This window comes from Bubalus bubalis, chromosome 9 (genome assembly GCF_019923935.1).
Source record: "Bubalus bubalis isolate 160015118507 breed Murrah chromosome 9, NDDB_SH_1, whole genome shotgun sequence".
Taxonomy (NCBI): Eukaryota; Metazoa; Chordata; class Mammalia; order Artiodactyla; family Bovidae; genus Bubalus; species Bubalus bubalis.
This window is the reverse complement of record NC_059165.1, coordinates 72,327,653-72,347,544: the sequence shown is the minus strand read 5'-3', so window position 1 is coordinate 72,347,544 and position 19,892 is coordinate 72,327,653. Positions and strand designations below refer to the sequence as shown.

The following is a 19,892-nucleotide window of genomic DNA, read 5'->3' as shown; positions in this document are numbered from 1 at the left end:
TTCTCCTCATCTGCAGGGAAGCTGTTGTTGCTACGAAAACATCAGAAGGGTACCGATTTATGAGAACCAGATGGCTAGAGTCCTGGGTTCTGGAGCCATCAGAGTTGAGTTCTCTCACCGCTACTTCTCAGCTGTGTGGCTCGGGAAGTGCCCTCTTTCCTGTAAGTTCGGGAAGCCCTGCGAAACCGTTGTCGTTAAAGACCCGGGCACTGAAGGATCAGAGCCGTGCGCAGTTTGTAGGAGTTGCTGATTTTGTAATCGGACACAGGCTTCTTCCTTCCACAGAGCCCATGGTTGCCTTACCCAGAGTCAATGAGCCCTTCTTTAACTTGACTGTCTAGCCTCGCGAAGGAGATGATGCAGTGACTTCTAGGGGCGGCACCGCCCCTGCGGAGACAGTGACAGTCTAAGGGTGGAGCCCGGAAGATGAAAGCAGCTGTTACAGAGTTGAGCATTACTGTTAGGCTGGGGCTGAATCTATGGCCCGGAAATGGAGAGGAGGGAGAAGGAGGAACTAGATTCTTTATAGACAGCCCTGGGTAAACACATGGCACACGGCAGTCAGTCCTCTCAGTTCTTTGGACAAAACCCTTGAGTTTCTCTAGGAGTCACTTCTAGAGGAATCACTGACATGCTCAGCCAAGAACTGCTGCCTGGGACTATCCACCCTTTCATCCACCCGTTCACTCATGAAATATTTGCTGAGAACTTTCAGGACCCTAGGCAATGTGCTGGGGGCTGGAGAACACAAGGTTGGACAGAACCAGACAGGGTCCTTCCCTCTGACAAGCTCTTGCATGAGGGCGAGGGAGACTGACATAGTAATCACACAGTAAAGATACACTGTGACAGGTCCACATAGGAAAAGACACAGTGTAAGCGTACTTCCTAAAGGAGAATTTGACCTAATCAGAGAGGTCAAAGGTGCAGGGGCCCTGGGACTGAAAGGATGTATGCAGATGGAAAGAAGGTCAATGTGGCCAGCGTAGAGAGATCAAAGATAATGGTGCAGGTTGACACTGGAGAGGCTTGCAGGGCCCAGAAGAGACTGAAGGGTTCCCCAAACCCCCACCCCCAATTAATTTTGTCCACAGAAAAGAGTTACAAGACTTGTGAATGAATTTCCCATTTTATTTCACTAAAGTCAGCACCCACACAGTGTAGGCACAAACCAACTAGTAAGATATCTGGGACCCAGGTGGCCCAGCCTTGGGCAGGGAGAGCTGTGAAGGATAAGAGCTCCCAGCAGCGGAAGGCAGCTCTTAAAGAGTTGTACTGTGTGCTTAGTCGTGTCCAACTCTGGGACCCCATGGACTGTAGCCCGCCAGGCTCCTCTGTCCATGGGGATTCTCCAAGCAAGAATACTACAGTGGGTTGCCATGCCCTTCTCCAGGGGATGTTCCCACTCAGGGATTGAACCCAGGTCTCCCACATTGCAGGCAGATTCTTTACCATCTGAGCCACTAGGGACGCCCAAGAATATTGGTGTGGGTAGCCTATCCTGTCTCCAGAGGATCTTCCTGACCCAGGAACCGAACTAGGGTCTCCTGCATTGCAGGCGGATTCTTTACCAGCTGAGCTACCAGGGAAGCTCAGAGTTAGGGCTGCTCCAACTGGAGGTTGTAGAAGTGAGGCAGAAGCTGCAAAGCAGACTTGAGTAACCATGTCAAGGAGTTTGGACTTCATCCTAGAAGGGTAGGCTTTGAGCTAGGGAACAACATGACCTCAGGCCTCCCAGGGCCACTAACTAGAAGAGCAGGAAACAATCCTTCCCAGGGAGCAGGGCAAGCGGGGGAGGACAAGGCGCCTGCCCCAAACCTTTGGATGCCCTTCTGGGCCCTTTTAAGGCAACACTAGTACTAGTCTCATCTGGGCACACGGCTGGGCAGAGGCCTCCAGTGGTCCTGCCCTCTCAGCAGTGACTGGTCTTAGAACCTCTTCCCCAGACCCCCAGGTCCTGCCGAGCTCAGCCTGCACACTGAAGCCGTATGGCCTCCCCACCCGTCAGCCCTTACTGCCCACACTTCAGTACAGGTTCTGTCCGAAACCAGTGTCCTCTGGGCTCCAAGGGGTAGAACCTGCATCTGTGCCCTGAGTGGGAGGGGAGAAGGGGACTCCCACCCTGCTGCCTTGGCCCAGTCAGGACATCTGGAAGAGGGCAGCTTTCAGGGCCTCAGCCCTGGGCTCACCATGCTTTCTCACGCTATGGACGGGATGCCTGAGGAAACCGCTCCTGCCGTTCCCCCAGGACCCTCTAATCTCCTTCCCTGCAGGTGAGGGTAATGGTGGGGGCGGGAGGGGAGGGTTAGGACAGTACTGGAGCTGAGGCCTGGCTCAGACCCGGGACCCTGCCCAGCCTCTTCTCTATGCTCCCTGTCCCAGCCTCTCCCAGTTCACTCACCTCCCCTCTTCCCAGAGAGTAGCATTCCATGGTCACTGAGCTAACCAGGCTGTGTCCCTGCTGAAAGTCCCTCCAAGACTCCTGAGGACAAGTTCAAGCTGGCTGTGCCTTCCTTCTGACCTGTCAGGCCACATGCACTGCCCTTGCCCCACTTCCCTAACCCTGCTAGTTTGGCTTATGTGTCACTTCCTCCAGGAAGTCCTCAGGCCTCCATTCCTCTGAAAACAGCAGAGCATCCTTCTGAAAACAGCAGCGGCTCTGTGTCCCTCAGGGTCAGCCTTCTCTATCTGCCTATGAGCACAGCAATAGAGGAAGCCTGTGCTAAGAAAGGGCTTTGGCCAAGCTGTCGCGGCGGGAGGGGACAGCAGACCGTGGTGGCCTGGGTCTCTATGTACACAGGAGGCCAGTGGCATAGCAGTCAACAGGCCCCCGACTTGGAGGCCACAGCTGGAACGCCAGCCACTCCAGGCATGTTGTCAGGAGCTGCACAACACAGTGACTGATGGTCAGGAAGGCTCTGCTCCCTCTGCAAGTGCAGGGGAACAGGTCGTGAGGCCAGGCCTGGCTAGACTACGTCTCAGAAGCCGCTGACAGTCCTGGTTATCTGGGTGGGGTCGCCGGGAAAAGGCCTTTATAAGACCTGTAGTATGTCCACATTTTTATTCCTGATATAGGTAGATTCCCCACCACCACCCTTGATAAGTTTTGCTGGGAGTGTACCAATTTTGTTAATTGTTTTTAAACAATCAACTTTGGATTTCTTTTGCTCCTTTGTTATCAGGTTTCTTAACATGGAAATGTGCATAATTTGCTTTCTTCCTTTCTTCTTTTCTGCACCTGCTTTCTCTCCGTCCCACAAACTTTAAGGTGTTGTTTTTGTTTTGTTCTTCATTCACATAGAGATATTTTTAGAAATTTTCTTTGACCTGAGGCCTGTGGGTAACCTGAAGTGTTTTCCATAATGTCCAATACTTGGGAATTTTCCAGATGTCTTTTTATTATTGGCTTGTAATTTAATTCTATGGTGGTCAGAAAATATACTCTTATGATTTGATCATTTGATTAATCAAATTTATCAAAGCCTGTATGTTCCAGTACATGATCTGTCTTGATGAATGTTTTATATGCATGTAAAAATAACATGCATCCTCCAGGTGTTACCTGTGGTGTTCTAAAAGCATCAGATTAAGTTGGTTGACTGTGTTGTATAAAAAAAAAAGTTTATATCCTTACTGATCTTTTTTGTCTACTAGGTCTATCAATTAGTAGAAGATAAGTGTTAAAATCTCCAAATTTAATTGTGAAATTGTCTATCACATTTTACTTTATATATTGTGAAACTCTAGGTGCATATAGATTCATGATTGTTTTATCTTCTTGTTGACTTCATTATTTTTGCATTCTGAAATATCCCTCTTTATCTTTGACAATCTTTTCTTTAACACTGCTTTGATATTAATATAGTCACAAGAGTTCCTTTTGATTAGTGCTCTCTTTGCGTGTTTTTTCCCATCTTTTTTACTTTTTACCTAACAGTGTCTCAGTATTTAACATGTTTATCCTACAAATAGCATATGACTGGGGAGTTTTCCCCTGTGGGCTGATAATCTCTGCCTTTGAATTGTGTTTAATACAATTATTTTGACATAGTTGATTTTAAGGTCTATCATCTTGATTTTTATTTTACATTTTTCCCATCTGTCCTTTTTCTCTTTTCCCTCCTTTTCTGACTTATTTTGGATTATTTGAGTCTTTGTCAGCCTTGCATTATATATTATATATTAATATCTACAATTGGCTTATCATTTCCTCTTTCAAGTAGTCTTTTAAGTATTCACTTTAAGAACTGTAATAACAAATGTCTTTAAATTAGCACAGTCTACTCTGAATCAATATTATACAATTTAAAATATAAGGTAAGAAACATATATCATTATGCTTCATTTACTCTCTACCATCCTTTTTACTACTGTTATTATATATTTTATATGTATTAAAATTCCTAGAATACATTGCTACAATCTTGCTTTAAACAGTCAATTGACTTTTTAAAAATTAAGAATAAATAATCTTTTATATTTCACCACACTTTTGCCATTTCCAACATTCTTCATTCTGTGCTATAGAGCTGGGTTTTATTGGTACCATCTTACTTCAGCCAAAGGAGCTGCCTTTGGCCTTCCTTGCAGTGCGGGTCTTTTAAAAACACATTCTACCAGCTTTTCACTGACCTAGAGCCAGACATCCTGAAATGTGAAGTCAAGTGGGCCTTAGAAAGCATCACTACGAACAAAGCTAGTGGAGGTGATGGAATTCCAGTTGAGCTATTTCAAATCCTGAAAGATGATGCTGTGAAAGTGCTGCACTCAATATGCCAGCAAATCTGGAAAACTCAGCAGTGGCCACAGGACTGGAAAAGGTCAGTTTTCATTCCAATCCCAAAGAAAGGCAATGCCAAAGAATGCTCAAACTACCACACAGTTGCACTCATCTCACATGCTAGTAAAGTAATGCTCAAAATTCTCCAAGCCAGGCTTCAGCAATATGTGATCCGTGAACTTCCTGATGTTCAAGCTGGTTTTAGAAAAGACAGAAGAACCAGAGATCAAATTGCCAACATCCGCTGGATCATCAAAAAAGCAAGAGAGTTCCAGAAAAACATCTATTTCTGCTTTATTGACTATGCCAAAGGCTTTGACTGTGTGGATCACAATCAACTGTGGAAAATTCTGAAAGAGATGGGAATACCAGACCACTTGATCTGCCTCTTGAGAAATTTGTATGCAGGTCAGGAAGCAACAGTTAGAACTGGACATGGAACAACAGACTGGTTCCAAATAGGAAAAGGAGTACGTCAAGGCTGTATATTGTCACCCTGCTTATTTAACTTCTATGCAGAGTACATCATGAGAAACGCTGGACTGGAAGAAGCACAAGCTGGAATCAAGATTGCCGGGAGAAATATCAATAACCTCAGATATGCAGATGACACCACCCTTATGGCAGAAAGTGAAGAGGAACTCAAAAGCCTCTTGATGAAAGTGAAAGTGGAGAGTGAAAAAGTGGGCTTAAAGCTCAACATTCAGAAAACGAAGATCATGGCATCCGGTCCCATCACTTCATGGGAAATAGATGGGGAAACAGTGGAAACAGTGTCAGACTTCATTTTTTGGGCTCCAAAATCACTGCAGATGGTGACTGCAGCCATGAAATTAAAAGACGCTTACTCCTTGGAAGGAAAGTTATGACCAATCTAGATAGCATATTCAAAAGCAGAGACATTACTTTGCCAACAAACGTTCATCTAGTCAAGGCTATGGTTTTTCCTGTGGTCATGTATGGATGTGAGAGTTGGACTGTGAAGAAAGCTGAGCGCCGAAGAATTGATGCTTTTGAACTGTGGTGTTGGAGAAGACTCTTGAGAGTCCCTTGGACTGCAAGGAGATCCAACCAGTCCATTCTGAAGGAGATCAGCCCTGGGATTTCTTTGGAGGGAATGATGCTAAAGCTGAAACTCCAGTACTTTGGCCACCTGATGCGAAGAGTTGACTCATTGGAAAAGACTCTGATGCTGGGAGGGATTGGGGGCAGGAGGAGAAGGGGACGACAGAGGATGAGAGGGCTGGATGGCATCACTGACTCTATGGACATGAGTCTGGGTGAACTCCAGGAGCTGGTGATGGACAGGGAGGCCTGGCGTGCTGCGATTCATGGGGTCGCAGAGTCGGACACGACTGAGCGACTGAACTGAGCTGAACTGAACCAGCTTTTCTTCACTGAAAATGTATTTATTTCATCTTCATTTCTGTAGCATATTTACACTACCTATAAGATTCTAGGTTGACTGCCTTTCAGCACTTTAATTATGTTACTGGTTTGCCTTCTGACTAGTATTTCTTTTCCATGTCAGCCGGAATTCTTAGCACTTCCTGCTGTGTGTAACGTATTTATTTCCTCTATTCCAATTTTTTTCTTTTTTTCAGTCATTGGCTCTGGTAGCTCAGGTAAAGAATCCACCTGCAATGTCAGAGACCTGGGTTGGGAAGATCCTCTGGATAAGGGAATGGCTACTCACTCCAGTATTCTTGCCTGGAGAATCTCATGGACAGAGGAGCTTGGCAGGCCACAGTCCATGAGGTCACAAAGAGTTCATCAAGACTGAACAACTTTCACTCTCACTTTCATTGGCTATGACACCCATGCATGTGGTTTTCTTTGCGTTTGCCTTGCTTGCTGTGTTTTAAGCATCTGGAATGTTTTTCAGTCTTTAGTTCTTCAGATATTTTTCTCCACCTCTCTTGTCTCTCCCCTCTCTTAATCTGATCTCAATTTCATGTATGTTTCCCAGTTTCATAATATATTAAGGGGAATTGATGCTGTTAATTTTTTTTAAATTGAAGGCTAATTGTTTACAATACAGCATTCTTAGTGTGTGTGTGTGTGTGTGTGTGTGTGTTTTACTCTCTCTGCTTCACTGTGGATAAGTTCTATTTACTTGGCTTCAAGTTTGCTTACTCTTTCTTCTGTAACATCTAATTTGGCGTTTAGCCCACCCATTGTAGTTTTTACTTCAGCTACTGTATTTTTCAGATCTAGAATTTCCACTTAGTCCTTTATGTAAAGTGTTCTACCCATATCCCAGAATATCACATTACCCATGTGTTATGGACTTCTATAACACATCTTATAACTGAGTGGCCTACAACAATAGAAATTTGTTCTCTGAGAGTTCTGGAAAAGTCCAAACTCCAGGTGTCAGCAGGGTTGGTTCCCTCCTGAGGGTCCCAGACTGACCTCATTTTATAACTATATCTGTAAGGATCCTATTTCCAAATTAGGTCACATTCGAAATTCTGGGTGAACATGAATTTTTGAGGGACATTATTCAACTTATTATTACCCCTTTTCTATCCCAATTATTCTTTTGCTATTAATTAGTTTATATATTTATAATAGTTGCTGCATGTCCTTGCCTGCTAATTCCAATAACTTAGGGTTTTATTTTTGGGAGGGGGGCTTCCATTGACTATATTTTCTTTATTATAAAGCACATTTTCTTGCTTCTTCTCATGCCTTATAATTTTTTACTGATTCTAGAATATAAAAAGTGAGAGAAAATGTAATGGCGTATAACCATATCAAAGTATGTATTGGGGGTTTTTTTCAATTTATTTATTTTTTGGCTGTGCTGGCTCTTCGCTGCTGCTCACGGCCTTTCTCTAGTTGCGTGAGTGAGGGCCGCTCTCACCACTGCGGTGTGCAGACTTCTCGCTGCGGTGGCTTCTCTGTGGAGCGCAGGCTCTACGTGCACAGGCTTCCGAAGTTGCAGCTCCTGGGCTCTAGAGCACCGACTCAGTAATTGGGCCACACGGGTCTTAATTGTTCCGTGGCATGTGGAATCCTCCCTGAGCAGGGATTGAACCCATGTCCCCTGAGCTGGCAGATGGATTCCCATCCACTGTACCATCAGGGAAGTCCTATATTATTTTGTTTTGTTTACTTTCTTAAGAGTGCAAGTCCTTACTTGTTTGGCAGTTAGAGGGAGAGGCTCATCATTCAGATTCCTACTAAGCTTTGTGAGAAGATTAAGAAACGGTACAGGTTAGAGATGAGAAGGATCACACTCACATGAGACCACCATCACTTCAGACCCTAACTGCAAATTCAGCGGTTTCACCAAAGCACTGTTGGGAGTGGCAATTTTCAAGGACTCACAGAACCTGCTCAAAGCTGTTATACTCCCTGTATACACTGTATTATACAGTTTCTTACAGAGAAGGGATACAGATTAAGAATCAAAGTGAAGAAGTTCATGAGTCTACAGAAGTGGAAATGTGGGATGTCTGCTCCTCTCTGTGTAGCCAGGACACACACAGTGTACTGTGCACTCGGGAGGCTGTTCTGAGTTACTCAGGGAAGACATTGGTTGGTTGACCTCAGTCTGCAGATCAACTGACACCTTGTGACCCTAACTCAGCTGTGCGGTTTTTCTGGTGTGAGTAGTCCCCACCCTGAGGTGTGGTCAGCACCCACCCTAAATCAGGTCTTTTTCTCTGGCTACCCCAACTTGCCTTGGAAGAAAAGCTATGACCAACCTACACAGCATATTAAAATCAGACACATTACTTTGCCAACAAAGGTCCATCTAGTCAAAGCTATGGTTTTTCCAGCAGTCATGTACGGAGTGAGAGTTGGATACAAAGAAAGCTGAGGGCCGAAGAACTGATGCTTTTGAACTGTGGTGTTGGAGAAGACTCTTGAGAGTCCCTTGGACTACAACGAAATCCAACCAGTTAACCCTAAAGGAAATCAATCCTGAATATTCACTGAAAGGACTCATGCTGAAGCTGAAACTCCAATACTTTGGCCACCTGATGTGAAGAACTGACTCATTTGAAAAGACCCTGATGCTGGGAAAGAATAAAGGCAGGAGGAGAAGGGGATTTCAGAAGATGAGATGGTTGGATGGCATCACCAACTCTATGGACATGGGTTTGAGCAAGCTCTGGGAGTTGGTGATGGACAGGGAAGCCTGGCGTGCTGCAATCCGTGGGGGTAGCAAAGAGTCAGACATGACTGAGCGACTGAACTGAACTGAGCCCAACACTCCCAGAAAATAAAGCATAATTTAGGAAAAACAAAGGTATCTCCCAGGACCTGAGGGCAAAATCCAGACCTCTTTGGGGACAGTTAAATTCTTTAAGACACAGGACAACCTTTGCCTGTGGCCAAGCCTCTGACAGCAAAATGATCATATTGCCTAACAGCTGGGGGACCAGTGTTGAGGTTGTTGCTGTTGTTCACTCACTAAGTCATGTCCAATGATTTGCAACCCTGTGGACTGCAGCATGCCAGGCTTCCCTGTCCTCCATTATCTCCCAGAGTCTGCTCAAATTTGTGTTCACTGAGTTGGTGATGCTATCTAAACATCTCATCCTCTGATGCCCTCTTCTCCATTTGCCCTCAATCTTTCCCAGCATCAGGGTCTTTTCCATTAAGTCTGTTCTTTGCATCAGGTGGCCAAAGTATTGAGCTTCACTTTCAGCATCAGTCCTTCCAACGAATATTCAGGGTTGATTTCCCTGATGATTGACTGGTTTGGTTTCCTTGCTGTCCAAGGGACTCTTAAGAGTTTTCTCCAGCACCACAATTCGAAAGCATCAATTCTTCGGTGCTCAGCCTTCTTTATAGTCCAACTCTCACATCCATACATGGCTACTGGAAAAACCATAGCTTTGACTAGACGGACCTTTGTCTTTGCTTCTTAATATGCCATCTAGGTTTATCATAGCTTTCCTTCCAAGGAAGCAAGCACAGTTTAATTTCACAGCTGCAGTCACCATCTGCAGTAATTTTGGAGCCCAAGAAAATAAAATGTGTCACTGCTTCCATTTTCCCCCCCTTCTATTTGCCATGAAGCAATGGGATCTGACGCCATGATCTTAGTTTTCTGAATGTTGAGTTTCAAAAAAGTTTTTTCACCCACTTCTTTCACCCTCATCAAGAGGCTCTTTAGTTCCTCTTCACTTTCTGCCATTAGACTGGTGTCATCTGCATATCTGAGGTTGTTGATATCTCTCCCACCAATCTTGATTCCAGCTTGTGCTTCATCCAGCCTGGCATTTTGCATGATGTCCTCTGCATAGCAGGGTGACAATATACAGCCTTTTTGTACTCCTTTCCCAGTTTTGAACCAGTCAGTTGTTCCATGTCCGGTTCTAACTGTTGCTCCTTGACCTGAGTACAGGGCCAAGTGTCCCTGTCAGAGCAGGGACAAACAAACAGCTCATCTGTCCTACAAGCAGTTTCATATTTTTGTACTAATTCAATTGTTCATTGTCCCCTTTGAATCTTATGATAAAGTTGTATAGAACTATTTACCTTAGAAATTAGCTAATAATTAGGTAAATCCAGTTCTTCCTGAGACTAGTCATTTTCCACCTATTTGACTTCCTCAAGGGGCTTTAACTGAATTTCCCCAATACATGTGACTATGAATATAAGTATTGTAACAAGGCCAGTGTTGCACACTATCGCAGTGTGGCAGCAGACATATCCTGAAAAACCTCTGGCACGTGACCAGAGTCCCACTCAGCCAGTGAGAATTAGTTCAGTGGTGGAAATGTCTCCCAGAGTGATGGATGTCATTCAGGCTGGCGACTTCCATTCAATTGTTTCAGGCTGTAAAAGCAGGAGTGGTCTCGGCAACATGTCATCATCCTTTCAGGCATCTGGTGTAACTGAGCTAAGAGACAATAACATCTTACTCTGAGCCTCTCTTGAGGTACCAATGTAGACTGCATAAATCATTAAACTTTATGTTCAGCTACCATTCCTCACAGGCTTTCCTGGTGGCTCAGATGGTAAAGAACCGGCCTGCAATGCAGGAGGTCCAGGTTCAATCCCTGGGTCAGGAAGATCCCCTGGAGAAGGGAATGGTTCCCCACTCCAGTATTCTTGCCTGGAGAATTCTATGGCCAGAGGAGCCTGGTAGGTCCGTGGGGTCACAAAGAATCAGACACTACTGAGAGACCAACACACACACACACACACACACACACACCCCATTCCTCTTCCTCCTCTCCATTCAAACCCTAATGTTCCCACTTGGGGAGAGGGTTGTTCCAGACTGCCAGCAGCAATACAAATCTCGTCTAGCACCTACCCTCCCCAAGGCCACTCTCATTCCTGTGGGTAGGGTTGAAAGGGCGCAGAACTGGTGGGCTATCCCAACCACTAAGCAATACAGCGGTATTCACCCTCAGCCCCAATTTTGCCAAGTTGGGTGAAGGCACAACCCACCGCATCAGACCCTTAAGAATCTGACATAAAAATTTAAAGGCATAGTTACAGTTTGTTAGGGGTCATCCCTGCGTTCAGCATCTGCAGTTGCAGCCCTGGTCCTGGACCATTGCATCAGGTAGGACAAAAGAGGTGGAAGTGATGTGAGGAAAAAAGAAAAATAATTATACCACCATTTTTCCTACCTCCTCTTTCCCAAATACCATCCCCCCAAAAGCAGAGGACTCTAACTAGGGGGGGACTATCCCTTGCCCCACCCACTTGTGTGTAACTCCACACTCATAATGGTGTGTAAACCAGCCATTTATGCTTTTATTTCCCCATGTTTTAGACCTCCAAAACAGTTCCACATTGCTAGTGATTAGTGAAATGGAAGTCAAAACTACAATGAGGTGTTACCTCACACCAGTCAGAATGGCCATCCCAAAAAGTCTATAAAAAATAAATGCTGGAGGAAAGGGAACCTTCTTACACTACCGGTGGGAGTGTAGATTGGTGCAGCCACTATGGAAAACAGTATGGAAGCTCCTTAAAAAACTAAAAATAGAGTTGCCAGAGAAAGTCCACTTCTGCGCATATACCCACAGCCCTATTTACAATAGCCAAGATATGGAAGCAACCTAAGTGCCCATTGACAGATGAATGGATAAAGAAGATATATGATGGGATATTACTCAGTCATAAAAAGAATGAAATAACATCATTTACAGCAACATGGATAGACTTGGAGATGATCATACTAAGTGAAGTAAGTCAGAGAAAGACAAATAGCATATGGTGTCACTTATATGTGGAATCTTAAAAAGTGGTACAAATGGGACTTCCCTGGTGGTACAGTGAATGGGAATCTGCCTGCTAATGCAGGGGACACAGAGCCGATCCCTGGTCTGGGAGGATTGCACATGCCACTGAGCAACCAGGCCCATGCGCCACAACTACGGAACCTGTGCACTCTAGGGCCCTTGACCACAACTGCTGAGCCTGTGTGCTGCGACCACTGAAGCCCACGTGCCTAGAGCCTGTGCTCCACAAGTGAAGCCACCACAACGAGCCTGCGCTCCACGACAGAGCAGACCCCGCTCGCTGCAACTAGAGGAAGCTTGCACACGGCAATGAAGACCCGTAATAAGTAAATAAAATTGTTTTTTAAAATTATACAAATGAGCCTATTTACAAAACAGAAACAGACTCACAGACATAGAAAATAAACTTTACAGTTATCAAAGGAGAAAAGGGGGTGGTGTAGGATTAAACAAGGAGTTTGGGATTAACAGATACACACCATGTTATATTGGAGAAGAAAATGGCAACCCGCTCCAGTATTCTTGCCTGGAGAATCCCATGGACAGAGGAGCCTGACGGGCTACAGTCTATGGGGTCACAAGAGTTGGACATGACTGAGTGACTAAGCACACCATGTTATATAAAATAGACAAACAACAGGCCTTACTGTATAACACAGGGAACTGTATTCAATATATTGTAGTAACTTCTAATATCTAAAAATATCTAAAAATCTGAAAATAATCTAAAAAATAATATATATATGATATATAATTATATCAGTTCAGTTTAGTCACTCAGTCGTGTCCGACTCTTTGCAACCCCATGAATCGCAGCATGCCAGGCCTCCTGTCCATCACCAACTCCCGGAGTGTACTCAAACTCATGTCCATCGAGTTGGTGATGCCATCCAGCCATCTCATCCTCTGTTGTCCCCTTCTGTTCCTGCCCCCAGTCCCTCTCAGCATCAGGGTCTTTTCCAATGAGTCAACTCTTCACATGAGGTGGCCAAAGTATTGGAATTTCAGCCTTAGCATGAGTCCTTCCAATGAACACCCAGGACTGATCTCCTTTAGAATGGACTGATTGGACCTCCTTGCAGTCCAAGGGACTCTCAAGAATCTTCTCCAACACCACAGTTCAAAAGCATCAATTCTTCGGCGCTCAGCTTTCTTCACAGTCCAACTCTCATATCCATACATGACCACAGGAAAAACCATAGCCTTGACTAGATGGACCTTTGTTGGCAAAGTGATGTCTCTGCTTTTGAATATGCTATCTAGATTGGTCATAACTTTCCTTCCAAGGAGTAAGCGTCTTTTAATTTCATGGCTGCAATCACTATCTGCAGTGATTTTGGAGCCCCTAAAAATAAAGTCGGACACTGTTTTCACTGTTTCCCATCTATTTGCCATGAAGTGATGGGACCAGAGGCCATGATCTTAGTTTTCTGAATGTTGAGCTTTAAGCCAATTTTTTTCACTCTCTTCTTTCACCTTCATCAAGAGGCTCTTTAGTTCCTCTTCACTTTCTGCCATAAGGGTGGTGTCATCTGCATATCTGAGGTTATTGACATTTCTCCCGGCAATCTTGATTCCAGCTTGTGCTTCTTCCAGTCCAGCATTTCTCATGATGTACTCTGCATATAAGTTAAATAAGCAGGGTGACAATTTACAGCCTTGATGTACTCCTTTTCCTATTTGGAACCAGTCTGTTGTTCCATGTCCAGTTCTAACTGTTGCTTCCTGACCTGCATATAGGTTTCTCAAGAGGCAGATCAGGTGGTCTGGTATTCCCATCTCTTTCAGAATTTTCCACAGTTTATTGTGATCCACACAGTCAAAGGCTTTGGCATAGTCAATAAAGCAGAAATAGATGTTTTTCTGGAACGCTCTTGCTTTTTCGATGATCCAGTGGATGTTGGCAATTTCATCTCTGGTTCTTCTGCCTTTTCTAAAACCAGCTTGAACATCTGGAAGTTCACAGTTCACATATTGCTGAAGTGTGGCTTGGAGAATTTTGAGAATTACTTTACTAGCGTGTGAGATGAGCGCAACTGTGTGGTAGCTTGAACATTCTTTGGCATTGCCTTTCTTTGGGATTGGAATGAAAACTGACCTTTTCCAGTCCTGTGGCCACTGCTGAGTTTTCCAAATTTGCTGGCATATTGAGTGTAGCACTTTCACAGCATCATCTTTCAGGATTTGAAATAGCTCAACTGGAATTCCATCATCTCCACTAGCTTTGTTCATAGTGACGCTTTCTAAGGCCCACTTGACTTCACATTCCAGGATGTCTGGCTCTAGGTCAGTGATCACACCATCGTGATTATCTGGGTCGTGAAGATCTTTTTTGTACAGTTCTTCTGTGTATTCTTGTCACCTCTTCTTAATATCTTCTGCTTCTGTTAGGTCCATACCATTTCTGTCCTTTATCGAGCCCATCTTTGCATGAAATGTTTCCTTGGTATCTCTAATTTTCTTGAAGAGATCTCTAGTCTTTCCCATTCTGTTGTTTTCCTCTATTTCTTTGCATTGATTGCTGAGGAAGGCTTTCTTATGTCTTCTTGCTATTCTTTGGAACTCTGCATTCAGATGCTTATATCTTTCCTTTTCTCCTTTGCTTTTCGCTTCTCTTCTTTTCACAGCTATTTGTAAGGCCTCCTCAGACAGCCATTTTGCTTTTTTGCATTTCTTTTTCTTGGGGATGCTCTTTATCCCTGTCTCCTGTACAATGTCACGAACCTCCGTCCACAGTTCATTAGGCACTCTATCAGATCTAGTCCCTTAAATCTACTTCTCACTTCCACTGTATAATCATAAGGGATTTGATTAGGTCATACCTGAATGGTCTAGCAGTTTTCCCTACTTTCTTCAATTTAAGTCTAAATTTGGCAATAAGGAGTTCATGATCTGAGCCACAGTCAGCTCCCGGTCTTGTTTTTACTGACTGTATAGAGCTTCTCCATCTTTGGCTGCAAAGAATATAATCAATCTGATTTCAGTGTTGACCATCTGGTGATGTCATATGTAGAGTCTTCTCTTGTGTTGTTGGAAGAGGGTGTTTGCTATGACCAGTGCGTTCTCTTGGCAAAACTCTATTAGCATTTGCCCTGCTTCATTCTGTACTCCAAGGCCAAATTTGCCTGTTACTCCAGGTGTTTCTTGACTTCCTACTTTTGCATTCCAGTCCCCTATAATGAAAAGGACATCTTTTTGGGGTGTTAGTTCTAAAAGGTCTTGTAGGTCTTCATAGAACCGTTCAACTTCAGCTTCTTCAGTGTTACTGGTTGGGGCATAGGCTTGGATTACCATGATATTGAATAGTTATATATAATTATACATATAATTGAAAGACTTTTCTGTACACCTGAAACTAACACAACATTGTAGATCAACTATACTTCAATTTAAAAGAAGTTTCAATTGTTCATTTCTTCATCAAACTTACTCTGAGGATGACATCTCTCTGTCCATCTACTTCATGGACCCAGGTGGCCACCTCAAATGAGCACCCTAGGAAACCTATTTGTTAATTCAAATCATCTTCCAAATCCGGCAGGTGTTCTTCTGCTGGGCGTCACATGTCCTATGCACCCCATATGGTCATCCTGTTAACAGGCCAGCTTTCCATTGCCCTCTGCCTGGCCATATGGCCAGGCCATTGGCCCCTGCCTGTGAGTCTGTAAAAACCCAAATATAGGGTCTTTTTACTATTGTTCAGTCCTTCCACCACTGCTAGGAAAAATGCAAATCGGCCCCCTGAGTTGACTTGCTTTGATTTTCTTCTATCAGAGTGGTAGCCTGCCAAAGAGGAAGGTGTCCACTCACTGTGGAGCTTCTGCCCACAAACCAAACAGCTCTTTGTTGGCCGTGGAGGGCAGCTCATAGGGCACTGCCCAAGTAGCCTGTAGCCAGAGGATCCAGCAGCTCTTTTTTTTTTTTTTTTCAAATTTCAAACTTTTTATTTTGTATTGGGGTATAGCCGATTAACAATGTTGTGGTAGTTTCAGGTCAACAGTGAAGGGACTCCACCATACATATACATGGATCCAGGCTTCCCTGGTGGCTCAGCAGAGAATCCACTGCAATGCAGAAGTCACTGGAGACGCAGGGTCGATCCCTGGGTAGGAAAGATCCCCTGGAGGAGGAAATGGCAACCTGCTCCAATATTCTTGCCTGAAAAATCTCATGGACAGAGGAGTCTGGCGGGCTACAGTCCATAAACAGACAGATGTAGATAGGACTGAAGTGACTTTCAACTTAGCAGACATGCATACATGTATCCATTCTCTCCCAAAGCCCCCTCCTATCCAGGCTGGCACATAGCATTGAGCAGAGTTCCATGTGCTATATACTAGGTCCTTGCTGGTTATCCATTTTGAATACAGCACTGTGATACAACCTTCCCAAACTTCCTAACCACCCCTTTCCCCAGGCAACCATAAGTTTGTTTTCTAAGCCTGTGAGTCTCTTTCTGCTTTGTAAGTTCATTTGCATCATTTCTTTTTAGATTCCACATATAAGAGATATCTACAATATTTCTCCTTCTCTGTCTGACTTACTTCATTCAGTATCACTCTCTCTAGGTCCATCCATTTTGCTGCAAATATTATTTCCTTCTTTTTAATGGCCGAGTAATATTCCATTGTATATATTCACCACATCTTCTTTATCCATCTGTCGTGATGGACATTTAGGTTGCTTCCATGTCTTGGTTATTGTAAGAAAGTGCTGCAATGAACACTGGGGGGCATGTATCTTTTCTGATCATATTTTTCTCCAGATATATGTCCAGAAGTGGGGCTGCAGGGTCATATGGTAGCTCTATTTTTAGTTTGTTAAGGAACATCCATACTGTTCTCCACAGTGGCCATGCACTAAGTTGCTCAGTCAAGTCCAACTCTTTGTGACCCCATGGGCTGTAGCCTGCCAGGCTCCTCTGTCCATGGGATTCTCCAGACAAGAATACTGGAGTGGGTTGTCACTCCCTCCTCAAGGGAATCTTCCCAACCCGAGGATTAAATCCACATCTCTTTTATCTCCTGCATTAGCAGGCAGGTTCTTTACCATTAGCACCACCTGGTACATAATGGCTGTATCAATTTACATTCTTGCCAACAGTGTAGGAAGGTTCCCTTCTCTCCCTACCCTCGCCAGCATTTGTTGTTTGAGGATTTTTTGATGATGATGCAGCAGCTCTTTAGGTGGTTCCGAGTCAGCCCTAGAGGAAAAGAGTAAGTATCACCTGGCATTCTGTGGCATGTTCCTGTATGAAACACTTCCACTGTATGACGGAACACTCCTGGACATTGCCCTCCCCGTTAGAGTATTTCTCCATCATCACCCAAGGCATAATGAGTGTTTCAGGTTCAAGGTTATTTGATGTCTCTCAGTCATAGGGGAAATCTCAAAGCCCAATAGCAAGCTGTGTGTGTGTGCTTAGAGGCTCAGTCGTGTCCAAGTCTTTTAGTAATAATTTTCTCTCAAATGTGAATGTTCTGGTCCCAAATCCCAGAAGTTGCCACTAGGTGGCACTCACAGGCTTTTGCTATAAACGCCAGTCTACACTGCACACTGCGGAGAAGGCAATGGCACCCCACTCCAGTACTCCTGCCTGGAAAATCCCATGGACGGAGGAGCCTGGTAGGCTGCAGTCCATGGGGTCGCTGAGGGTCGGACACGACTGAGCGACTTCACTTTCACTTTTCACTTTCATGCATTGGAGAAAGAAATGGCAACCCACTCCAGCATTCTTGCCTGGAGAATCCCAGGGACGGGGGAGCCTGGTGGGCTGCCATCTATGGGGTCGCACAGAGTTGGACACAACTGAAGCGACTTAGCAGCAGCAGCACACTGCACACTGGGCTTTGGAATTGCAAATCAACAACCTGTGTGGGCTCAGGCACTCTCACAGGTTCCCATTTAATGTTTCCAATCCATATTGGAAGAAGGGTAGATTTCCATGCCTCCTGTTTTACAATGCTGGTAGGGGAAGCCTTCCCCAGTCAGACACAGTATCCATCCTCACAATACATTCAGGTAAAGAAGACGCAACCACTTCATACAGTCTTGATGTGGGTTCAATCCCTGGGTCAGGAGGATTCCCACTCTAGTGTTCTTGCCTGGGGAAATCCCATGGACAGAGGAGCCTGGCAGGCTATAGTCCATGGGGTCACAGAGTCGAACGCGACTGAGTGACTAAACAACAAAGTAGGTGCAACCACTTCATGCAGTCTGTTCTTGCCTTCGATTTTCATCCAGACTTTCACCTTTATCCCGTTTATCCTCCCAGTTTAGCTATAGCACTGTTAGGACTTCACATACAGATTTTGGAATCACAGTGCACGGGGCTCCCATATCAAGGAGTCCCAGAAAAGTCTCTTCTCCATCCTCTGACCATTTTACTCACTCAAGTTCGGATGGCCTTGGGTCTCCAGCAGGGGTCAGTTCTTATCTTGATTATATTGCAGGGCCATTGCCCCAGATAATTGGAGGCCTCTAGCCATCTTTGTCTTCCAGCTTTAAAAATTCCTCCACAAAGAATAAATAAAGCAAACTTATTTAGGGCCCTTCACTATCAGAGCTTGTATTCACTTCAGCAGCACATACACTAAAATTGGAACGATACAGAGAAGATTAGCATGGCCCCTGTGCAAGAATGACGTGCAAATTTGTAAAGCGTTCCAAGTTTAAAAATATATATAACTTCGATTCTCCAGGCAAGAATACTGGAGTGGGCTGCCATGCCATCCCTCCAGGGGATCTTCCCAACCCAGGGATCGAACCCACATTTCTTATGTCTCCTGCATTGGCAGGTGGGTTCTTTACCACTAGCGCCATCTGGGAAGCCCATAATATAATATATATAATATATACATATCTTCACTGTGGTTCCAGTATCATTTCTCCCTTTGATAGTGGCCCTGATACTAGTGCCTGTAGCTCAGACCATCTGTAATCCAAGCTTGGCCCAGTCTCAGGATCTGCAACACTCTTGCTTTCATTTTAGCAATTACAGATAATAACCAAGGCAGAATGTATTTTTTTTTTTTTTTGCTTATTTCTTGTTACTTTTGATTTCCTTATGCATCCAGTGAACCAACTCTGTGGGAATGGATTCTATCATTTCTAAATTCTATTACTGATTTTTTAATATATATTTAAAATTTTTACTTTTGTATTTTTGGCTGCACTGGGTCTTTGTTGCTGTGCCTGGGCTTTCTCTAGTTGCAGTGAGCAGGGCCTATGCTTTGTCGCAGTGTCTGGGCTTCTCCTTGCAGCAGCTTCTCTTGTTGTGGAGCACAGGCTCCAGGACTTGCAGGCTCAGTGGTTAGGGCACGTGGGCTCTAAACAGCTGGTTCAATTGTTGTGGAGCACAGGCTTAGCTGCCCTGAGGCATGTGAATACCAGATCACCTGACTTGCCTCCCCAGAAATGTGTATGCAGGTCAAGAAGCATACACATTTAGAACTGGACTTGGAACAATGGACTGGTTCCAAATAGGAAAAGGAGTATGTCAAGGCTGTATACATACACACTTAGAACTGGACATGAAACAATGGACTGGTTCCAAATAGGAAAAGGAGTATGTCAAGGCTGTATATTGTCACCCTGCTAATTTAACTTCTATGCAGAGTACATCATGAGAAACGCTGGGCTGGAAGAAGCACAAGCTGGAATCAAGATTGCCAGGAGAAATGTCAATAACCTCAGATATGCAGATGATACCACCCTTATGGCAGAAAGCAAAGAACTAAAGAGCCTCTTGGTGAAAGTGAAAGAGAGTGAAAAAGTTGGCTTAAAGCTCAACATTCAGAAAACAAAGATCATGGCATCTGGTGTCATCACTTCATGGCAAATAGATGGGGAAACAATGGAAAGTGACAGACTTTCTTTTCTTGGGC

At 44.4% G+C, this 19,892-nt stretch overlaps 1 non-coding gene across 1 annotated transcript; it reads left to right on the top strand.

Annotated features, from left to right (window-relative positions):
• The first annotated feature begins 18,574 nt into the window (after positions 1-18,574).
• LOC112587223 lies at positions 18,575-18,681 on the top strand. Its single transcript, XR_003111739.1, has one exon. It is a non-coding gene; the product is annotated as a U6 spliceosomal RNA (small nuclear RNA).
• Positions 18,682-19,892: the final 1,211 nt, after the last annotated feature.